The 19,062-nt window shown below is 37.6% G+C and overlaps 2 protein-coding genes across 4 annotated transcripts in view; one reads left to right on the top strand and one right to left on the bottom strand.

The window, feature by feature from the left end:
- LOC135203469 (protein O-linked-mannose beta-1,2-N-acetylglucosaminyltransferase 1-like) overlaps nucleotides 1-8,091 on the bottom strand; it is a 38,471-nt gene extending 30,380 nt beyond the window's left edge. Inside the window, exon 1 of the mRNA XM_064233193.1 lies at nucleotides 7,836-8,091. The gene's annotated coding sequence lies outside the window, so the exon portion shown is untranslated. The remainder of the gene's footprint in view (nucleotides 1-7,835) is intronic.
- A 409-nt stretch (nucleotides 8,092-8,500) lies between these two features.
- The window catches only part of LOC135203765 (forkhead box protein K1-like), a 41,339-nt gene continuing 30,777 nt past the window's right edge, over nucleotides 8,501-19,062 (top strand). The window contains exons 1-2 of one of the 3 annotated variants that reach the window (XM_064233723.1): nucleotides 8,501-8,635; nucleotides 17,000-17,131. The gene's annotated coding sequence lies outside the window, so the exon portion shown is untranslated. Of the gene's footprint in view, nucleotides 8,636-16,999; nucleotides 17,137-19,062 lie in introns of all 3 variants that reach the window. The other 2 variants (XM_064233722.1, XM_064233725.1) reach the window with 2 other exon arrangements.

The raw sequence follows: 19,062 nt of genomic DNA, 5'->3' as shown, positions 1-19,062 counted from the left end.
TCTCAGCTCTCGCTAGGGTTGTTTTTAGTCTACCTAGAATACTAGTGAACACGTGGTCGAGAGTTCTCTACGAGACTACTCTAGGTGCTTCTGCCCAACTGTATAGAGTAATCAGTATAGCTAGACGCATGCTGGAATAGTCATGGCATCTAACCATAAATACAAATGGGATAGCACTCAGACAATGATTTTAATCCAGCAATACGAAAGATTCCCTGAACTTTGGAATGTAGCATTGAAAGAGAAAAGAAAGCGGTTGCTGTATATAATTTTTTTAATTACTGCTGTATAGTTTCTCAGTATAATTTGATAATAAATATGTTTATTCTAGAAGAACATTTTTTTTCTTTTATACATTGTACTTACCAGATGCTGATGCTAAGAATCTAAGTATGAGAGTTAATCTTTCTGAAGGGGAGATTGCTTTCCTTAAATGAGTATCACGCTTCATAATTTTGGGTGTCACCTTTTCAAGCAGATAATCATAATCTTCACGTGACATACGTAAAAAATTCTTATACTCTTTATCATCTTCAATGATCAGTTCTTGCAATAGCTATGCATGCAACCCTTCTTCATCTCGTCTAGATATCCATTGTCTAACCTATATTTGCCTTCTCTTCTTTTTCTTCAAATTCCTTGATAAAACTAATGCTGCTGCAAGTAGTTTCCTTGACCGTGACATGTTACCAGTCACGAATATGGATCCTGACTGAGAGTCACTCCCCAACTTTATGATAGTGTACATGAGTGGTAGATTAATCTTGCTAGTCTCACACTACTCTAGATATAAAGTTATGAGAGTAAATGGTTGACTAGTGTACACACACTTTAAGAGTAATCTCTGTAGATCAAACCAAGTTTAGCTAGATTTTTAATCAACAGTGTACACGAAGCTTAAGTGTGGTTGTGGTAAAACTCTGGCTTTATTCAAGTTTTAGGATGATCTTCACTTAAATGGCTGTGACAAGACAGTTTGAAGTCTTTGGGTACATTCATATGACAAGATCAAAAAATGACATTTAACTTGCAAGACAGCGCACAACAGAATGCCCTTATGTGAAAAAAAAAAATTGTTAATTTCATTTTGTTGCATGAATAGAGAGGACTTACGACCATGACACTTGTAGGCCACCATGAAACTGCATTAAAAAACTTAAAATTTAAGGCTGCCCTTACACTAGGATCCTTCCATCCTTGGCACTTCAAAAGAATTACATTTCTGTGACATGTCTTTGCAAAAGACCAATTGTAATCGGCGACAATTCACTATATATATATGTTTAATATGAGAAGGCAATGAATTCCTTCAATAGCTACTGCGTCTAATGCTAATATATTTGTAATACTTGACTGCTCTAATACATACTTCTTCCTAGGCTCTAAGTCCCTTATTTGCATTAAAACAGAGAAAAAAAAACACTATTCCTCAGATTAGCTTTCAGTGCCCAAGTTTATGTTAATTATTACTACCTATTATTAAGGTGTCCACAGACCTTATCAACATACTACCTGCAATGTCTTATCCTGAAGTAAACATTAAGGACAAGATGGTATGGGTAAGTAGAGATTGTACTGTAATATTATCCTGATGTTGCACCACTATTTCATTAAAGCAGTCACAGCAACCCTATAAAAATATGGGAAGCAATAATACGAATCCAGGCTCTATATTATTCATAAGTAAAGACGAAACTCCAACGTCATCTAGTCGTTATCTCCCAATTCTGTTGTTTACATTTACAATTCGTCAAGGTCTTTGGACACAAATGATAAGAAAACGTTTTTCTTTCTTTATTGCTGACACGACTCTCTCTCTCTCTCTCTCTCTCTCTCTCTCTCTCTCTCTCTCTCTCTCTCAAGCAAGCAAGCAAGCAAAGAAATCGGATATGAAATCAAGAGCCACACCGGTTACATTTAAAAAAACGCAGCCATTTTGCCTTGAGTTTTGTTGATTCATTTTCATTTATAAACATATTAGTTTCATTTGACTATTTCCGTATCTTAAGGATATGACAGTGACAAATGCTTCTCTTGTCACACCCTGCTCGATAAACTGATTCTTGATATTGCTAGATAACGATAAAAAAAATCGCTCTATATATATGCGTTAGGTTATCACAACACGAGTGACTCATAAAAACAGCCGTTTATGATTCATGAAGAAGGTGAATATATATCCGTTCAAGACAGCTGCGAATGAATTACATTCCTGGCATGGCCAAGAGAATGTGGAACACGACATGAAATCCACAGACATCTGATGTATGCGGTTCAAATTCCTCATTCGTACAAATGCCCGTAATACAATTTACGACCCAGCTTAACCGGCTGAGGGAATCTTCTACATATCAGTCTAGACTTATTGCGAATATTTGTTGAAATATATATCCAATAATATATTTGCCAAACTTCATCTCTGCTCTAATCATTATCATTAATTTTACCTATCATTAGTACCATAAGTAACTGTTCACTTCATACATCAATACCACATCCGTATTAATAGTCCTATTAGTAATAGTGCTATCAGTCCTATAAGTAATAGTACTATCATCAGTGCTCTTGTCGTTATTATCATCATTATTACCTATCATCAGTACCAATAGTACTAATTACTTATGTATCAATACAACTAATGTCCCACTAGTACCACTAACACCATTAGTGGTATTATGATAATTATTACTATCATTAGGACCATAAGTAGTCTATTATTTACTTCAGGCACCGGCCAATACCACTACTGTAGTACCACTAATACTATTAGTAATAGTACTATCATCATTAAAAAAAAAGACACGTATCAGACACCTTCACATTGAAAAGACGTCAAGTCCCTGCGTCTCCTCTCTACGTACGTAGATTTAACCCTAATATACATACTTTATTGGTTCAGGGGTTCGTTTAATGCATTGTTGGTCTAGGCACCTCTCTCTCTCTCTCTCTCTCTCTCTCTCTCTCTCTCTCTCTCTCTCTCTCTCTCTCTCTCCTGAGTCTCTGTTGGCGTTATATCGATTTTCTTAAGTCAAATATCTCCAGCGATCTATTTAGAACTTTTAAATTCCCTTCAAAGAACCGAGATCTGGAAAGATAGAAAACTTCTGAGAGAGAGAGAGAGAGAGAGAGAGAGAGACCTTGCCATGAGACCTATGTCAACACTAACGCTCCCTATTCCACATAAAAACAAAGGATGTCGTCGTCCGGTCGAGAGAGAGAGAGAGAGAGAGAGAGAGAGCTCTGTTGCTAAGAAAGCTTGCAAACGTCACCTATGGCTACTCATCGATGGGTGAATCCTATGTAATCCATAACCTCACAAAGTAATCCGGAATGGGAGACTCATTAATTTTCTCCGTGAATGAGACACAAATAATCGCCATTAGGTTTAACATTAGCCGTCCGCCGTGCACGTGTGTGTGTGTGTATGAACAGTGTAACCGTATACACAATTCGCCAACTTGAAAATCGATTCGAGTTGAAAACACGACACGAAATTACGACCATACTCGAGAATTAACGAGAGAATACGAAAAGAAGGGTCTAGCCATACTTGCACTAATAATGGCAATACGATATACGAACCGGCGATAATGAAAATGGCGCTAAGAGGCGAAATGAGAGGAAAATAAAGAGACAATAAAAGAGAGAGAGAGAGAGAGAGAGAGAGGACAGTCGACAACGCAAAAGGAGACAAGGAGGGAAGAGCACAACACGAGAGGATTACGAAACGAAAGAGAGAGAGAGGGGAAACTGGTAAAAAAATATCCGAGGGGAAGGGAGGAGGGAAGAAGAATCGAACGAGTCATGTGTAATGAAAGTAGTTCCTACTCCCTGCGAAGGAGGGGAGGGGCAGGGGCAGAGGGTTAGAGGGGACATGACGGCGGAGGAATAGGGACGGAAAGCCCGCTCGCTGGAAGAGGAGGAGGAGGAGGGTGAGGGAAGAATGGGGAAAGAGGAGGAATGGGTTAGTGGGATGGCGAACGAAGGGGTGGGAGGGTAACTCAATGGAAAGGGGCGATGAATCAGAGGGGAAAAAAATAAGGGGAGGGGGGAGAGGGGAAATGAGCGGCATTTGAGAAGGGTGGCAGGTTGTTAAAGGGAGGGGCGAGAGAATGAGCAATGGAGGGAGATCTTTGATGATGAGATAGAATAATGGAAGGAACAGACTCTTCCCATCTTCGTGAAAATGCAAATGGTTCCAGGAGGAGATATAGCTTCTGCAACTGCTGGTGGCGGCCTTAAAAAGACTGCAGGATCGTGTCGGTGCCCCTCGGCGCAGAACTGAGTCAAGGTTACCGGCTGCGAATAACCTTCGGGAAATAAGCAATCTTCGATCGTGCTTTCGAAGTAAAAAAAAGAAGAAAAACATTCAGCCGCGTATAAAAGGGACCGTTCGCTGTAAACCGCCTTTTGCTTTTCACGCCGTTGAAAGTCCATCTACAATATTTTTAAAATAACGGTTATTTTCGCGATAAAAAATGTTGTATTTATGGTACTATTACGTTAATGAATCTAATGTAATCCATAGGCATATGACATGAGACAACAATGGCAGAAATCGCCTACAATTATGGAGATTTGATGAGGTAAACTCTAGCTTATCTCCAACAAAACCATTCCCATCGCCTCCATATCAAATCCTGCAGCGATATTTCCCCATGACTAAACACCATAGGGACGGAGATAAGACGCGAATACACACGAAACCCTTTCGTCAAAACAGTCGTTCATTATAATCAGCAGGCCGTCTGTCACGAACGTTTGTTAAAAAAGAAAGAAAAAAAAACGCCCCGTTTGCAAACAAGTTGGCACGCAGAGATTTATCGGAACAATTGGCTACCTCAGCACTTGCTCAGCTCTCTCTTTCTCTCTCTCTCCACACGTTGGTAAATTTGTAAATATTAATATGTAGGACATCTTGAATTCTGATTCGTTCTCCCCCTCGTATTTACTCAACAGTTTTCCCCACTCGTCAAGTCGTTGTCAGGCGAAACGAATAATGAAAATTCCCATTGCAAACACTCGACCACATGCGCGCATTTTGCCCTCGAGCGATCGCTTTAAAATAAAAAAGGGGTAGTGACTCGTTAAAATGTGTGTATATATATATTATATATATATATATATATATATATATATATATATATACGCTATAGGCACCTAATCTTTGGGGAAGTTTCCTGCTCGCTCGTTCGTACTCGATTCCCCATCGATAAAAGATGAATTTTTCAGTGACCACAGTCCTATTCATCTCCCTAAGGCCACCCCTTTTTAGGGGGAAAATGTTAAATATAGATAATATGATAGAATAAATAAGCTAAATAGGATAAAAGTGAGCAAATTATTACAAAACATTCACCTTGCACCCAGACTCATCACATCACGAGTCAATTCGCTATTCAGCGAAACATTTGAGCAACAGCATCCGTCCCCCTCTCATGGATCACCGGTATTTCTTAGAGAGAGAGAGAGAGAGAGAGAGAGAGAGAGAGAGAGAGAGAGAGAGAGAGAGAGAGAGAGAGAGAGAATCCGTCCCTAGGGGAGAGGGGAAGATGGGGAATAGAGAGGGAGGGGGAAATGGCAATATATATATATTTCGCTCCTCCAGAACAGGGCCGTCTCCCACCCCTTCTACCAGACCCTCCACGCCTTTGTTTTGTTACCCTTTTCTCCTTAGCACTATAGTGCGGACAACAGACGGTTTAAAAGGATGCTTTGCTGATACGTACAGAGGTGTTGTGATGGGAACAATTTTTTATATTATTAATAAAATTATTATTATTATTATTATTATTATTATTATGGTTACTAGTATTATTATAAGTTATTTATCCTTAAAATGCGGATATTTCAAAATATATTACCATTATAAAAATTAACAAATGAATTATAACTATATGTTATATATAAACATATATATATATATATATATATATAGATATAATATATATATATATATATATAATAATATTATATATAATTTCCAATTTGAGCTTTTATCCTGCTACGTCCAGGCTGCAGATTCTTCTCTTACTGCACAATCGATGTCATGTTCTTCCCTCCATGTCAAGGAGAGAGAGAGAGAGAGCGAGAGAGATTCTAATCTTAGACTGGGCCAGTAACTTGGTAACCTTAATTAAAGACTTATATATATATATATATATATTTAATATATATATATATATATAATATAATATAATATTCTCTATATATATATATATATATATATGGGTGGATAGATTAGCAACTGATCTGAATGGTAGCGGCATTAACCTTTTCGAAGCATGAATTTGTAAATCGTCACCCAGACTCGTTCTCGTTGAAGAGTACTACTAAGTCTGCCCTAATGGTAGCATGGTCCCCTGCCCGCTGGATAGTTCGTTTAACTTGGGCTGTTTGGAGAGAGAGAGAGAGAGAGGAGGAGAGAGAAGAGAGATAACCTTTGTACAAACCATCAACCTTCCATTCTTCCTTTTATTCCTTTTAAAGAAACAGGCCAAAAAAACAAAAATGACTGAGAGAGAAGAGAGAGAGAGAGCGAGAGAGAGCGGATAGTTGTACAAACCATCAACCTCTATTCTTCCTTGTATTTCTAAAGAAACAAGGCCAGGAAACAAAAATGACTGAGAGAGAGAGAGAAGAGAGAGAGAGAGATTGTACAAACCATCCACCTTCTATTCTTCCTTGTATTCTAAAGAACAGGCCAGAAACAAAAATGATGAGAGAGAGAGAGAGAGAAGAGGAGAGAGAGACGTAGAGATTGAGAGAGAGAGAGAGAGAGAGAGAGAGGGAGATTGTACAAACCACCAATTTTCAACTTCTATTTCTTCCTTGTATCTTATTAAGAACAGGCCAGAAGCAAAGAGAGAGAGAGAGAGAGAGAGAGAGAGAGAGATTGTACAAACCATCCAACTTCTATTCTTCCTTGTATTCTAAAGAACAGGCCAGAAGCTAAAAATGAGAGAGAGAGAGAGAGAGAGAGAGAGAGAGAGAGAGAGAGAGAGAGATTGTACAAACCATCAACCTTCTATTCTTCCTTGTATTCTAAAGAACAGGCTAGAAGCAAAAATGAGAGAGAGAGAGAGAGAGAGAGAGAGAGAGAGAGAGAGAGAGAGAGAGAGAGAGAGAGAGAGAGATTGTACAAACCATCCAACTTCTATTCTTCCTTGTATTCTAAAGAACAGGCCAGAAGCAAAAATGACTGAGAGAGAGAGAGAGAGAGAGAGAGAGAGAGAGAGAGAGAGAGAGAGAGAGAGAGAGAGAGAGAGTGTGTCTGACTCCAACTGTTTACATTCTCCGGATACCGTGAGCTGTAAAACTGTGTCAACAACATTTCTTCGTCCATTTTTTGCTCAATTTCAGCAGCTGAGAAAACGTTTTAATTCGATCTTACTCTCATTTCCTCATTTCTGCTAATGAATGTTCTGCAAATGAATGTAACATAACTGACTACCTAGGCTATATAGTTGATAAACGTAGGCTAATTACAAGCACGCATTTGTGTATTTACAAATATGTAGTAGTAGCTAGTATCTACTCATCAATGTATACTACATGTATATCTACAGTATACTTATTTAATAGCTATACATTTATTGCTGTTCTCGGTGGGATTTAAACCGAGAGACCTACTGCTTAAAATTCCAGTTTGAATTACATCACAGGCATAGGCTATACCTACATTAGACATTTCCTAGGCTAACCACAAGAGGCTAAATTTCATTCAGATGTCAAATCACTCCCTTATAAAGAATCAGCCATCTTTCCTCGCAACTAACTAGCTAATTGTGTACATCATACGATGGTATTAACCCAAAGATAAACCTAATACTCACAGTTCAGTTTCAGATGGAGTCTCCCATGTTGCCAGGATCTAGCTAGGTAAAACTCTCAAACTGCAGTCTAAATTCCCCAAAAAGTACGATGGCTTGACCTCTTGATACAGAATAAAGGTCACATCAACGAGCTGGTATTTGAGTTTGGTACTGAAGACCCACGTGACCAGATAAATACAAATTTTTCAAGATTAATGTCACCGTTACACGACTCGTATGAATGGCCACGAGGCTTCATTGTTTACATTTTGAGTAACAGATGCGTTCAGTTGAACATACGTCCCGACTGTGTTCACACATTACATACTTATCGCCTTAATTTGGTACTGGTAACCCGCGTGACCTAATTGATATAATTTTGGTCGTATTAATGTCCTTTTAAGTCGACTATTTCGAGTGATCATAACATTCGATTATGACAATTTGAATAACAGACGCGTTCAATTTTACATATGTTCTGATTGTGGTTACACATCACATAGTCTATTATCTGAATTTGGTACTGATGACCTGCGTGACCTAATAAATTAAATCTCTATATATGATTAGTGTCATATTAGTATAACGTAAAATTAATTTAGTGACCGTGACGCTCATTGTCTTTACGTTTTGAAGGAGTCCGTTGAAACAAGCATGTGTTTTGTTTATGATTAAAAAATCGTTATAAAATGGTTAACTTTCGTCCACTGTGGACGTAATGACGTAGCCTAGTGTCATCCTTGAAACTCAACACGTGGTTCACCTTAAGGACAATATCTTGCTTTTACTGTCAATTTATTTGTGTTGAGTGGTTTTTACCGGTGAGTTTACACGTGATACTGTAACTTGTAGTTAATTGTGATACTTATAAGATAAAAGTATAGACTTAATGGTTAAGTTTGTCTCTTCAATTAGCCTATGAATGGAAGTTGGCCATAGGTTAGGATATTAGGCTAGCCTAATTTAAAGAATAGAGTTTTGGCTTATTCTTACTTTGAAGAATTAAACAGCATATTCAAATTGACTCTTCAATTCCTGAATATTTATTGGTAATTTTTTGTGTACATAGGCTACCTAGCTATATAGGACCTACCTATAATAACCTACAACTAGGTACAGGTACATACTACTAGTCTAGGCTATGATACCTAATGTTTTGAGACAGGGTTTCCCGTGTGTTTTAAACGAATTTGTGTATAGTATTTCCTTAAAGCACAAAAAAAGGCTTTGATCCAAATTCAAATTTTAGGTAGGATGCATTAGCCTAGTGTACAAAATGAGATTTCAGTCACCCCTGTTGGAACCTCCCACTTACCTAACAAAAAAACCGTGGTATTTCTACAGAAGCAGTTCGCACGGACTGCAAGAAACGTAACCGCGGATACGACACCCACTAGGGATTGGGGGCCGTCCAATGTATTTCGCTGTGTTTAGTACTGGCCCCTTGGGGGTTAGGTAATTACAGTCGGCCGAATAAATATTACTTAAAATTCTTGTTCAGTAGGTAAAACTGCATAGAAAAACCGCAACTGCCATAGTCTAGGCCGCCGCGGATAAGTACCCTATATCTACCAAAACCGTGTTAAATTGCCTAGTAATTCCCCTGCAGCCTTGGGTCGAAGTTCTTGCATTTATCTTCTTGTCACAAGAAGTGGGTGAAAGAGTGATCATAAGTCTCCATTGACTTTCTCCCTAGGCCTATGTACCTACTATAGGGTAAAATTCCAAATGGCTGGCCTCTACCATAGCATGCCCACCTTCATGTAAATCGGAAATTATGGCCTTAATTTGTGACTTGGGGGAAAAAACTTTCTTCGAGAGGAAAGTACAGGTCTTGAGGTGTTGCTTCGACCAATGATGGCTCTTGACTACCTAATGTCTAACCTAGGTTACAGGAAGTGTTAAAGTACTTTTTCAGGAAGGTGTTTGCGCTATGGTAGAGGCCAGCCATTTGGTATTTTACCCTAGGCTAGTTTGTCATAAGCACAGACGCTAGGACTTTTCTCACTCCTTGACATTCTGGTCCAAACCACTTATTTCCGTAGCGTATTTTTGCTTATGGTATTCACAAATTGCGCTATGATTAGGCTAACAGGAAAGTGAGTAATGTCTGATAACTAGAAATCTTAATACATGACCAATTTAGGTAGCAGGAACTTCTTAAAAATAGGTAGTACCTAGTTTACCCCTGTGTCTAGGCTGGCAGTCTGAAACTTACATAAAAAATTATAAAATAACTTACTCACAAGCTCAGTCCTCAAAGATTTGGTAATTGGCACCTTGTCAGTCTCCACCTCAATTCCTAGGCTACTCACAGGAGGCTGGTTGGAGACTTAACATGTTAAAGATAAATTGTTACTTGTAGTTTTGCAGGTATTGTACAGGATTCTATCAAACATGTTCTTTTTAAGCTAGAGAAGTCACATTACAATGTTTAGCTTGAAAGATGAACGGGCTGAATTCATATATGTGGGTGGCAGAATATATAGCCCATTTAGGATAAAGGGTTGGTTTTGAGTAGCCTATAAGAGCATTACAAATATTTAAGTTTCGTTGTCGGTAAATGTGTGTTACACAGTACCATACATAAGTATGTTTTGTATTTTGGATTGTACTAAATTACTGAAAATGTTTTGCTGGTCACTCAGGTGGATATATTATAACTTTCTGTAGATGGACTGATTTAGGATGTTCCTCTGTTATTTCACTATAATTTACAGTGTTGTAGTTCAGGTTATGGTAAGGGGTCTTTGTTTAGGTAGGGCATGGCACATTGGTTAAGTTTGTATTTATCCCTGTTTTACTAGTGCACTATTTCCTTTCTCTACTCAAAGGTGGTATTCTGTTGTGGTTGTCCATTATTGTTTAGTATACAGGACAGTGAATTAACCAAGCATTTCTGACAGGTTGGTGTCCAATCTGTCTTAAGCATTTCTAAAACTATTAAAAACTTCAATTTTCTCTTATACATGCCTTCAAGTTTAACTATAAGCTACTACTATGGGCAAAAATGTAAGATGCAAATACTAGTTATCTGCCACCAGTTCATGTTGCAACCAGTTATAGTCAACTTTTATTTGTAAAACAAAAAGTTGTAATGTTTTCAATTGGGAGTTATCCTGTGTCCCATTTTTAACCTGAGAAAGGTCTTGTCTCCTTTTGAATTAAAATGTCTTACTTCCAGAGCACATGGTACATGAATGTTTTACAACAGTATCCTCTTCCTTTTCATGACAAATTGTCTGATATTATAGATCATTGATTGCTAATGGTGAATAGTGGGATGCGGTGTAAAGTAGATGGTTAATTAAAATACTGAGTGTGTTAGTTGAATTTGGAGATGGATGACTACCAAATTTATCCAATGTCAAGTTTCTCCAGAGTCATGGAAGCAATATCCCTTATGGGAACAGTTAATTTTTCCACCTTGTCATCTCATTATTTTTCCCTTTAAGACAACATTTTCTTGAAGCCTGAGATTATACTATATTGTCAGTGATTATGCCAGAACCCCATCCTTACTGTGATATATTTTGCTGACCTTTTGCACAGCTACAAATGGTGTCTACTTGTGAATCCCGTTTGGTCTTGAAACATTTGGGATATGATAAGACAAAAAATCCAGCAATACCCCATTGGTCATATAACACCACTATACTGCCAATGTTTCTTTCAACTCTGCTACACAGCTATGAGCTTGCTCTGAAAATTCCACTGATTTCCACACAAAGCTGTCAGTATGGCAGTATCCTTGACTGCGTTATATGGGTTATCAACATTCAAGTTACCACCCTACACTGGTGTCTTTGTGGTTGATTTGCTAATAGTAAGCTTGGTTGCAGATTCGTTGGGGCTGGTGGCTACTGACAGGTCAGCGCTTAGGAAATCGTGATGTAGTCTTGGTAATAATAGTGAATAGAGACACCTCTCCTGTTGGTATGAACTTGTAGTAGTCTCTCAGAAGTTCATGACACAAGTCACTTTCTTTTATGCCTCTCCAAAGTATCACATTATCTTTAGGCAAATATTTTTTCTATATTCATCTTGGTCTGCTAAGGGATATGGTATACCTATGGTGCCAGTCATTATTAAACAGGACAATGCTTGGATTGCTCCCAAGCCTTAGTGCTCGGGACATCTACACAGCACCTGAATTTTACTCTTGTTCCCACCTATTTGAGAGCACCATAATTGCAGTTTTGAAAATGTTAGCTACTGTTATGACTAGGATTCTTAAGCACTGAAAGGGTTGTTTTTCCATTTTCCACCATGTTACCATTGCTGCAAGTCTAGGACTCCCTCATAAGCAGGGGACTTGACCCAAGAATATTGTCAGCATGTCTTTCTTAGTCACAAGGAAGGTACTGCAGTGATGTTTCTGTTCACTTTGAGAAAGAGGGACTATATTTTTTGTTAACTGGGGGAATTTATTAGTGGGTTCTAATTAGTGGTAGTGGAGGAATTTATCAGTGGGTTCTAATTAGTGGTAGTGGAGGAATTTATTAGTGGGTTCTAATAGTGGTAGTGGAGGAATTTATTAGTGGGTTCTAATTAGTGGTAGTGGAGGAATTTATTAGTGGGTTCGAATTAGTGGTAGTGGAGGAATTTATTAGTGGGTTCGAATTAGTGGTAGTGGAGGAATTTATTAGTAGGTTCTGATTAGTGATACTAATTTTCATTTAAACTGTCCAATCTGTATACTGTATTGGTTTCTTGTCTTCTAAATGTAAATAGAAACTGAAATTAACGTATTTAGTGATCATGAAAGTATTGACAGTAAGTCTTTTGTGTGTATTCAAAGTATCAATGCTGGTCCTAAATTTTAAGTTTTGAATTTGAAAATGAGTCGGGCTCTCTTAAGGTGTTTAAGGATATATTAATTGCATATTTCTAAACGGGGTTTTTGTGTCGATGTAAAATTTGTGAATATCAGGACAGCAGTTTTTTTAATAGAAAAATATTTAAATATAGTGTTTATAAATAAAAAAATAAATAATTTCGTAGAAAATGCATAACTTAATACCAAAATATCTCACATTTTTGGTTCATTGTTTAAAAACTAGGCCTAGAGGATATTTACATCTCAGATTCAGTCATTTTCGAAAGCAAACGAACCGAGATCTTGGTTCTTTTCCCAAATTGCTTTGGGCGTCTTTGTATCCAGTTAATCCCTGTTACGTCCTATCCATGTGATTAGACCCAGTTTTCAATCAGACAGCAAGTAAGCAACAACTTAGGAACTTGGTTGTTGGTTTCAAGTCTCTGTTAGAAATTTATTATTCGTGACGCCGGAGACTCAAAGTGAATTGAAGTGCGTGGTAAGACTTGATTGTTACTTTTCAATTATATGTGTGTCATTATCAAAAATACAGTAGTCCATAGTACGGTGTTGTGTGTGTGTGTGTTTTGCGAATGTTTTATAGAGAAAGAGAGGGAGAACACAGTAGTGAATTTACCTACATAACAGCACATATGTTGCGTGCACATTGAGAGAAGACATTGGTGAATCATCGCATATAAACTGCACAAATGTTCTGTATAAAAGAGAGAGAGAGAGAACACGAAAAGAACGCAATACTGAACTTACTCACATAACTGGGCACATGTTCGTTTCGAGTTAAGGATAAAAAAAAACCTACCTTGGACACCTGTTTAACATACGTTTAAGCAGATGGTACGCCATTCTGTTTAGTTATTCTTTTGTATGGAGTGATTTTTTTTTTACTAAAAATACAAGAAATTAAGAAATTGGGTAATTTATCTTGAGATATGCAGAAATTACATTACATAGTACTACATTTCCTGTCGTACCGTTGATGTTTTGTAAGCTTTCGTTTCACAACTGTTTTCTGGGTTTTATTATATTAAAGTGTATAAATTTTATGTGGTGTCAGTATGACAGTATCCTTGACTGCGTTATATGGGTTATCAACATTCAAGTTACCACCCTACACTGGTGTCTTTGTAGTTGATTTGCTAATAGTAAGCTTGGTTGCAGATTTGTTTGGGCTGGTAGCTACTGAGAGGTAAGCGCTTAGGAAATCGTGATGTAGTCTTGGTAATAATAGTGAATAGAGACACCTCTCCTGTTGGTTTGAACTTGTAGTAGTCTGTCTGAAGTTCATGACACAAGTCACGTTCTTTTATGCCTCTCCAAAGTATCACATTATCTTCAGGCAAATATTTTTTCTATATTCATCTTGGTCTGCTAAGGGATATGGTATACCTATGGTGCCAGTCATTATTAAACAGGACAATGCTTGGATTGCCTAAGCCTCAGTGCTTGGATTGCTCCCAAGCACCTGAATTTTACTCTTGTTCCCACCTACTTGAGAGCACCATAATTGCAGTTTTGAAAATGTTAGCTACTGGTATGGCTAGGATTCTTAAGCACTGAAAGGGTTATTTTTCTATTTTCCATCATGTTACCATTGCTGCAAGTCTAGGACTCCCTCATAAGCAGGAGACTTGACCCAGGAATATTGTCAGCATATCATTCTTAGTCACAAGGAAGGTACTGCAGTGATGTTTCTGTTCACTTTGAGAAAGAGGGACTATATTTTCTGTAAACTGGAGGAATTTATTAGTGGTTTCTAATTAGTGGTAGTGGAGGAATTTATTAGTGGGTTCGAATTAGTGGTAGTGGAGGAATTTATTAGTGGGTTCGAATTAGTGGTGCTGGAGGAATTTATTAGTAGGTTCTGATTAGTGGTACTAATTTTCATTTATACTGTCCAATCTGTATACTGTATTGGTTTCTTGTCTTCTAAATGTAAATAGAAACTGAAGTTAATGTATTTAATGATCATGAAAGTATAGTCCTAAATTTTAGTTTTGAGTTTGAAAATGAGTCTGGCTCTCTTAAGGTGTTTAAGGCTATATTAATGGCATATTTCTAAACAGTGTTTTTTGTGTCGATGTAAAATTTGTAAATATCAAGACAGCAGTTTTTTAATAGAAAAATATTTAAATATAGTGTTTATAAATAAAAAAATAAATAATTTCGTAGAAAATGCATAACTTAATACCAAAATATCTCACATTTTTGGTTCATTGTTTAAAAACTATAGGCCTACAGGATATTTAAATCTCAGATTCAGTCATTTTCGAAAACAAACGAACCCAGATCTTGGTTCTTTTCCCAAATTGCTTTGGGCGTCTGTGTATCCAGTTAATCCCTGCTACGTCCTATCCATGTGATTAGACCCAGTTCTCAATCAGACAGCAAGTAAGCAACAACTTAGGAACTTGGTTGTTGGTTTCAAGTCTCTGTTAGAAATTTATTATTCGTGACGCGGGAGACTTTCCAAGTGAGTTGAAGTGCGTGGTAAGACTTGATTGTTACTTTTCAATTATATGTGTCATTATAAAAAATACAGTAGTCCATTGTACGGTGTTGTGTGTGTGTGTGTTGCGAATGTTTTATAGAGAAAGAGAGGGAGAACACAGTAGTGAATACCTACATAACAGCACATATGTTGCGTGCACATTGAGAGAGGACATTGGTGAATCGTCGCATATAAACTGCACAAATGTTCTGTATACGAGAGAGAGAGAGAGAGAGAGAGAGAGAGAGAGAGAGAGAGAGAGAACGCTATACTGAACTTACCCACATAACTGCACACATGTTCGTTTCGAGTTAAGGATAAAAAAAAAAACCTACCTTGAACACCTGTTTAACATACGTCTAAGCAGATGGTACGCCATTCTGTTTAGTTATTCTTTTGTATGGAGTGAATTTATACTAAAAATACAAGACATTGGGTAATTTATCTTGAGAAATGCAGAAATTACATTACATAGTACTACATTTCCTGTCGTACTGTAACGTTTTGTAAGCTTTTGTTTCACAACTGTATTTTCTGGGTTTTATTATAATAAAGTGTATAAATTTTATGTGGTGTCACATTGTGTTAACTTTGTACAAATACCTACAATATATACATTTTAATGTAACAATTTTGGCAAATAATTATTCCTATTCCGTATTGTTATAGAATAATGGAACATTTTAGGCAAGTAACTAGTCCTACACTACGCATATGTGAACTTTAATTCAATAATATAGTCAATAATTTTGAGTTTAATACCACACGTATGCCTATAGTACTAATGTTTTGTTGTGTTTTTCTGTGTGTATTTTCGCGCAAACCATTTATAACTGAAATCTTTATTCTAATAACTTGATTAAATATGGTCTCTCAGGCGTGAATAGCGGAGGACCTATTTCTGCTTCGTAACGGGAAATGCTTTTTAGGATAGATAGATCTTTATATTTACCGTTCAGATAGAGAGATATTGATTTTAACTCATTCCCGGGGTCGACACTAGACCGAGTTGGTAAGGTTGTATAGAGGCTTGGAGACACGTGCAGTTAAATCGTACTATTGCTTTTGCTTAAACGGCGGAATAGTATCTCGAGAGAGAGAGAGAGAAAGAGAGCAAGGCAAGCAAAACTTCCCAGCAAAATTTTCTCTCTCTCTCCATCTCTCTCTCTCTCGTCTCTCTCTCTCTCACCTCTCTCATCTCTCTCTCTCCCCTCCTCTCTCTCTCTCTTCAAGCAAGCAAGCAAGCAAGCAAAACTCCCATTCAAAATTCTCTCTCTCTCGTCTCTCTCCCCTCTTCTCCTCTCTCCTCTCTCTCTCTCTCTCTCTCTCTCTCAAGCAGAACTCCTATTTAAAACCCCACAGGTTTTTAAAGGCCCAACTGCCCCTCCATAAACTCCTAATCCTCCGAAGATAATAAAAACCGTACCTCAGGTCATTAATCCCTTTGTCCGCCCTGACGATAATTCCCTCCGAACGTTAATCTCTCCTCAGGTCAGTTTTGGTTTGGATATGCCCAGCTGGGCGCCGGGGCTTTGGGCCTAATTTGGGCAGCGTTAATCTCCGTGATGGGGTATATAAAACAATGTCACGGCTTTATGATAATTCTCTTCGTTGACCTCGATTGACCGCCCGTGATATGATGACCTCTCTCTCTCTCTCTCTCTCTCTCTCTCTCTCTCTCTCTCTCTCTCTCCTCATGAATTTACGTTAATCGTAAAGTAATCATTGTGTAAATTATATTAAGTTTAGTATTAAGGTCTTTTTTTTCATCAATATTTTCACTTATTTTAGTCCCGATAGTACTAGGATTCACGAATCCTGGAATATCTAAATCCAGGTCTATTTTCTATATTCCAGACCACTGCTTAGATATCCTACTGGAACTTGGATGAAAATTCCATATCCCTATTCCATATCCTGCAATTCCTTCACCGCGTACTGGCATCCTACGCAAAATTAGGACATCACCCTTGAGCTGGTATTGATCCGGTAAGGTAAGGTCTTGCAAGTACCAAAGTATTTGAGGTAAACCTTCATCACAAGTTGGTCTGTGTTATTCCCGAGTCTTTTATAAGATCTCTCTCTCTCTCTCTCTCTCTCTCTCTCTCTCTCTCTCTCTCTCTCTCTCTCTCAGCGTGTTACTTCGGTCTAGGCTAAACCTTGAGTCTAGACTGTCTTTGTTTTAAAGGTCACTCCGCGTGTTGTGGTTCGATCTACGCTGACTATGACCTTGCTTGACGCTTTATAGAACGACCTATTTCTAGACGGACGCTGTCTGAAGTTATTTTAAACTTATACTAGACTCAGTTTCGTTAAACTATACTAAGTGGTATTATAGCCTCGAAGGAACTCGAAAATTGAGAGAACTTGTATAAATTTGTTGGCTTAACAATGTATTCCTGATTCGTAGAGAACGCAAGATTCAATTTCGTTTCCATATTTCAGGAAATAATCTCTTGAACAATAAGAAATGTTTTAGTATACTGTTAATACGAGCTTAAAAGTACAGTACAGACGAACATTTAAGCGTATTTCACTCTACTTAGAGAGATTCCTGTTGGCTTTGTATAGATTAGCATCTCGGCGCGAAGTTAGTGACACTTTTTTTTATTTTTTTCTTTTTGCCAACACTATAACTTTTAGATGGTCTTGTTAAGAAATGTGTGAACATTTGATTGGCGTACGACGCACATTTCATAATGGCTGTTTACAACGCAGTGTTGTATGTAAATTGGAAATATTTAAACAGGAAAGCATTTTTTTTTCATTCTAGGCCTAGGCCTATCGGTCACATAGCATTGACTTATTTACCTTTACGTTTCATCTATGAGTATTTTGTAGTACATACGAAAACGTTATTAATAAGGGTGAAAAGTGTTTGCTATTTCAATTAACTTTATATTCCAAGTCTAATTTATACTTACGAACCCTTTCACAAACCTAGACTTATTTGGTTACAAGCCCCAAAAATAACCATTTTCCGTTTAAGTAGTACGATGGCCTTTGTGCCATCACGAAGACAGATCACCAGAGAGAGAGAGAGAGAGAGAGATAGACTGAACCCAACGGAAAGAATGGCGTTAAAAAAATCAGGCTCGGGGTTAAAGGTTAAAGCGTAGGCTGTTGCCCTCCATTCAAGATTCAACCGGCAAGAAGAATGAAGAAGTATAGACTCAGTTGTCGAGTTCTCCGTGGCTTAGATCTATGAGATATTCTAACTTTGTTGTTATTCGTTTAAAACTAGTAACGTGATTTAAAACTGTGAATGCATTAACTGCACCTCTCTCTCTCTCTCTCTCTCTCTCTCTCTCTCTCTCTCTCTCTCTCTCTCTCTCTCTCTCTCTTACTACGTCAATGAATGTCCCATGAATGGAGTTGTTCAGGCGATCATTGATATAACCACATGGCAATAACGATTTCGTCTCTGAAAAAAAATGTTTTTCAATTTGACTTCCAGCCACAAACGTTTGATTCGCACGTGCAGGTATAAAAAAAAAAAACGCTCAATGCGTGTAAATGAAGTCACGTGATCTTCGATTTAACATGTACTGGAAGATTTAAAAGCCGAGAGAATGTTGATTTTAATACTGTAGTCAATTTAAACCGTGGAAGTGATGTTTTTTAACTTGTAATTATGGAAGATATGATAAAATTCCAATATCAGTTTAAAATTATCCCAACTGATTTTTTAAATTTTGTAGTAGGCCTATGAGATAGGCCTAGCTGTGACATACCACCATGTTAAATACAGAGCCACATGAAACCATTGGAATTTTCATGATATTCAAAGTGATAAGTCTGATGAAATTAATTTTTTCTATCAAAAGTCATTAAATACCCTATTACACCAAACACAAGGGCATGTGTACACCCCCCCCCCCCCCCCGCCTTCCCGTTCGTCAAATCACAAACGATCATGG

This window comes from Macrobrachium nipponense, chromosome 36 (assembly GCF_015104395.2).
Source record: "Macrobrachium nipponense isolate FS-2020 chromosome 36, ASM1510439v2, whole genome shotgun sequence".
Taxonomy (NCBI): domain Eukaryota; kingdom Metazoa; phylum Arthropoda; class Malacostraca; order Decapoda; family Palaemonidae; genus Macrobrachium; species Macrobrachium nipponense.
Note: the sequence above shows the minus strand (reverse complement) of the source record. Positions and strands in the feature narration are given on the sequence as shown.